The following is a 6,000-nucleotide window of genomic DNA, read 5'->3' as shown; positions in this document are numbered from 1 at the left end:
CTAATTTGTAAAAAATATGGTTATCTTGTTTCTCTTTAACAGGACTTGGCATTTACATGGACACATATGGTATGACAATTTACATTCTATTTTTGGCAATTTTAAAAAATAAAATAAAATCTATGTTTTTTGACCGTGTACTTAAAAAAAAATCAAGTTTGAAAAAAAAATTAATTGATGCAATTTATTTGTTTTATCTCATTATATTCAAAATCATGCAAAAAGTTTCCAATTTTGAGGTGTGAAAGATTTTTTTTTTTTAAATGAGATATTTTGGCATTTATCAAATTAAATTCGGTTACCTATTTTTGGTAACCCATTTTCGAACTTGCCTCATTTGTGCACCGAATTCTATATATATTCGGATTCACCTTGGCTGTTTAATTCTAAGTGTTTTCTTGCTCACTTGTACCCAAGTTGTTTAGGTTTTTGTTCTTTGTGTGTCTCTGTTTGTTTCTATTCTAGCAGCCATGAAGACCCGAGGCCGTGGTTCCACCACCCAAGCTAGAAAGGTCAAAGACATTAATTTGGCTGATTCTGGGTCTGGCGATGTCGAGCCTGACACCCCTGCTGTCCCGACTGCTCTTGCTTCTGTCCAGACAGGACTTGCAAGTCTCTCCGAGCAGTTCACTACCATGGAGGATACTCAGTGCCAAATTCTGGCTTCTTTGATGATTCTCAATGCCTCTACCACTCCAGCTCCATGACGGTTACCATTCCTTTCGATCTATTTTTATTTGCTTTTGATAAATGTAAAAGAACACTAGATGTGTCTTTCTTTTGGTTTCGTTTCCTTTGTTCTTTGGCATTTTCTTAGACAATGAGGGGGAGAGAGAGTAACTCTATTTTTCGGTGCTTTGATTATGTTGTTTGACCTGCAAATTCTCATTGGTTTTTGTTAATTGTTTTTTTTCTTGTGCTTTGGTTATTTTTGGTAGGGGGAGTCATTTTGTGACTCTTGTCACTTGTATCATGCAGGGATCTTTTAAAAAAAATAGATATGCTTTGTCTATAAATTTTCCAAAGGGGGAGATTGTAAATACTAAAATTGGCATATTTTATAGAAATATCTTTTTTACCTTCCCTTTATTGTGATTTTCGGAATTCACTTTCTCTTTATTGTGATTTTCAGATTACTTACTTTCCTTATTTAGCTTAATTTGATCACAATATGATTATAAAAAGGAATATATATCTTGTTTATTTAAAGCAAATATTCAGTACTTACTCAAAGTTGTTTCTGGAATATTTGACTTTAAATTTTCGTGCAGCTCAAGATTATAAAATTCAGGAAACTGAATCTTTGATGTCATTGATTATTATTTCTATCTTGAGCATTTTGATCTGACACAGGTATTAGCTCTCCCCACCAAAATCACATCTTTCGGATCAGAATCTTCTAAAATAGGCAATTCTTCATCAATCAAGATCATCTTCAAATATTCTTGCTTTTATTAGGAGATTCATTCCCAGCCTTTATGATCACGAAATGGACTCTATAAATAGGTCTCTAAGGCTCTGAGAAAAAGTGAACTCTTAGATGCATAATTTGTGAGTGTATTGTAATATTTGTGAGAGTTCCTTCTTTGTATTCAAGCACGTGATCTTGTGAAAAAATGAGTGTTTAGTTTTTGTGGTGAGCTTATACCACGTTCATGAGTGAATTGAATTTGTGATTTGAACACAACTTTTATAATCTTCGGGAGAGGATTTTTACAAGTCTTGCGTCGGGATGATGCAAGCACTCACTGGCCATTGAAGGGTGTTCAAGTGGTTGAGCGTTTCAATCAAAATCAGATTGGTGAAGAGAAGTACAACAAAGTTGCGGTAAATCTCAAGAGGTAGTCTTGTTTTGTATAAGTCAATATTTTGTACTTGTGATTCTTTATTAATTGATTTTATTCTCTAGGCGTTGTCCTAATGAGTAGGTTATCCGAAAGGGTTTCTGAACCTTGTAAAAATTCGTTGTGTTCTTTATTGTTTTTGCATTGTCTTTTTATTGTGTTCAGTTTCTATCGTGACAAGTTCGGGTTCTGTCCCGACAAAACTAAAATCTGTTTAAACATTTAATTATCATTCCGCACTTTAATTAATTCACATGGTTTAATTGATTTGGTAATTACTAAAAACGGAATTCCTATAATAAAAGTCTGCATATAAAAGAAATTATTTTCTATTGTTAAACCGAATATAATTTTAAAATTAATTAAATATAAATATCTATTAATTATATTAATATAAATTCAAATATTATAAAATATATTTAGATATTTATTTATTATATTAATATAAATACAAATATTATAAAATATCATTATTAAATTCTAATATTATAAAATATTTTTAGATATTATAAATTCAAATGATATTAATATTATTATTATAATAATATTTAATACTACACTAAATATTTATTAATTATATCTATATAAATTCAGATGTTCTAAAATATTATTATTATCATTATATATAACATATAATATTTAATCCTAATTTTTATAAAATTTTGCTAGAATAAATATTTAGTAATTATATTAATATAAATTAAAATATTATTATAATAATATTTAATACAAAATTAGATATGTAATAATTATATTAATATAAATTCACATGTATTTTCATTACAATAATATATAATACATAATAAATACATTATATATAAGTGTCATATGTGTACAAATAGTATGGTTGTGTAACTAAATAAGAAACTAGAATAACATTTATTTTCTATCAATAATTTGAATAATATCATTAATATTTTGTATCTTAAATATGGTAGTTTGTGATCTAAAAAATTATCGTATTATTACAAAAAAAAATTATAAAAATAATGTTTTTATTTAATTTTTCTTTTAATATGTTTATGTCACTCTTTTATATATAATATTTTATTTATTTAAAATTTATATGGCAATCATAAAAATTTATTAAAAATAATTAATAAATTTTCTAAATAAAAATAAGTAAACGTGCATTGCACGTTATTTGCACCTAGTTTATATATAAATATATTTATATATATATATCTTCTATATAAAAAGTATGTAACGAAAATTATTGGTTTTAAAAGTTTGTTTTGTTAACTTTAATGGAATATTATAAATATTTAACGGAATATATTTTTAAAACTAATTAAAAATATATATTTATTAATTATATTAATATAAATCTAAATTTAAATGTTATACAATATCATTATTATAATAATATATAATATTATCATTATATTAATATTAATTTAAATGTTATAAAATTTATTATATAATCCTAATTTTTTTTACTAATTATATTAATATGAATTCAAATATTATAAAATATTATTATAATAATATTTAATTGAAGACTAGATATTTAATACTTATATTAATATAAATTTAAATACTATAAAATAATATTATAATAATATATAATACATAATATTAATTTTTAATAAAATTAATATAATATGATGATTATATTTTTGAAAAGAAAATATTAAAAAAATTATGATGTATGTTGACGCGGTTTTTCGCCAACAGTGTATTAAGAAATAATAAGGTTGATTAGTGCTTAGTAATAAACCGTAACGAAAGATGAAATGAATTCACAAGAAAGCAAATCTTTTACGTGGTTTAGTGGTTAAAATCCACATAGTCCACGAGTCTATATTATTGCTGCTTCTCTCTCTATTTTGGCAGAGTTTTAGTATTACAGAATAATGGTCATTTTCCCTGTCCAATATTCTCAGTATTTATAGAGAAATTCTATGGATAGGTTTGGGTAACCACGTGATTCAATCACAGATTTACATATTTATTACAATTAAACACATATTCTTCTCATTTATAATGGGATATGATTTGATCATAAAGTAAATGTTATCATAATATCTGGGACATTAAATATGACAGCCTGGTCATAAATAACCGTATTATGGGACCCGAGTCTTTGGGGATCCGCGGGTACACAATATATTTGAGTTACCACAAGCTAGATATCTCTCTGAGCTCGTACTTCGACAGTTGTTTGAACATCATGAGCTCGCGCTTCACATCCTCCGTAGCCCTAATCTATATGACCACTGTGAAAACCGGGCTGTCTACGTGGATAATAAATGGATACCTTGGTTATATTTCCGTATATATTATTTGCCTATTGTACCCAAGCTGAGTGAAGGACAAATTCTGAAATCAGGGTGCAATATTTGCCCCCGAAGTCCTTGGTTGTGTTTCATGTAGTCACTTTCTGACCTACACAGTAAGGACTTTTAAACTTTTGTTGCATTAAATCATGCATGTCCACTACTCGAGTTCTGGACACGTGGTATAACGCAATTGGCGTCTGTTCGAGTTTTGAGGACTACAATAATTGTCTTGTCACCTTGTTGCCACTGTTTTGTCTATTGAACCATGGCCCTTGGATCTTGTACTAACCCAATTGGATGGCCCAGATTAATTTACACAATTTATGTATAAATAGGATGGGCAAATTTCAGACTTCACCACCTTTCATTCAAAATTTATCCTCTTCTGCACTCTCGAAACTTCCTCCTTTTCCAGAAATCCCCAAAACTCATTCACTGTACCCCATTACTCAGGAGTTTTCTAAGAAATTTCCTCTGCAAAATCTTACGTCTTACCGTCGAAGAACATACTGTAAGTACCTCTGATATCTTGGTTTGGAAAAAAATTTACTGGTCTGCTCATCCGTAATATTCACTGTAGTCACTGTTAGGCTATTTCTAAACGTTGCTAGTGAATAGGCTTCGACTTAGGTTCAATGGGTAGGTCCTAAAATAGCTCTAGAAATAACACATTCATAAAAATGGGAAATTTTTGGGTAAATCTGGGTAATTTCGATGGTGAACCAATTTAAAGAAACCCATTCGGGATAAAGGAGATGAAGAGTTTTTAGGGTTTAAACCAAATTGCTTAGGGGTCACGCTTCTTGGGGGGTTTTGTACTAAACTGCTTCCCAAGGACAGTAATGGTCTGGCAGTCTGACACACGAATCCCTAAATATCAAGGGTCTGTTAGGAAACCGAGGCGCGTAACTTAGGGTATCGCGTGGCATCACGCGATGGGGTTGAGGCTAACCTCATCTCGTATAACGAAAGTAAACCTTCCCTCGTTCGTATTTCTGCGTCAGTCTATAAATCCTCTTAGGTCGCCTACTAACTGGGTCGTTTTGATCTTCTAAGTGATCAGATGGCTCCCAAGAAAAACGCACCGAAGAAGAACGCACCCAGCTCGTCCGCTCAGCAAAAGAACAAGGGGAAACAGATCGCCCCAGAATCCCCCATTCCCTACTTCGGTCCGGTGGTGGAGAAGGAGGTAGTGGTTGACCCCAACGCCTACTTCGAGGTTGAAAAAATCGTATCCAATATTACGACCCAGTGGAGGGTAAACAAAATCATGTTGAGCCACAACATTGAGGTCGGGACCAAAACTCTCCTGGCTTGACCTGCATTCGAAGGGGAGCAAAGCTGCTCCCCTCTTCAAGACGACTTCGCGGCTTGGAGCGATGAACACTTGAAGGCGGGACCTTCCTTCCCCCGGACCAATATTTTGCTGACTTCCTGAACTACGTGAAGTTGGCACCATTTCAGCTCCCCCCAAATTCTTATAGGCTTTTTGGCGGGGCTGAAATACTTTTTTTTGAAACATGAGTGGGATGTCCCCACTCCAGCAGATATATTATACTTCTTCTGCCATAAAGCCAGGCCGGAATAGAGAGGGAGAGGCGACAGGTTCTACTATCTCACAAGATTTCCCAACTCTGCTCCCGTCATCGAGCTTCCCAGCCATCCCAACGACTACAAAGACCTGTTCTTTATGTCGAATGGGTTTCGAAATTGCGAACACAAATACTTCAACTGTAACGCCCTCCTAATCCAGGACCGTTACACTATGTACTTAAAATTTTGTCAGACCTGCTAATTAGGTCATTTGGCTTAAATCGTGTAACTAAGGTTAGTGACAAGGGTTAGGGTTAAAAATTTTGGTCAAAGAACCATTG

This window comes from Humulus lupulus, chromosome 5, assembly GCF_963169125.1.
Source record: "Humulus lupulus chromosome 5, drHumLupu1.1, whole genome shotgun sequence".
NCBI lineage: Eukaryota > Viridiplantae > Streptophyta > Magnoliopsida > Rosales > Cannabaceae > Humulus > Humulus lupulus.
This window is presented reverse-complemented; position numbering follows the sequence as displayed.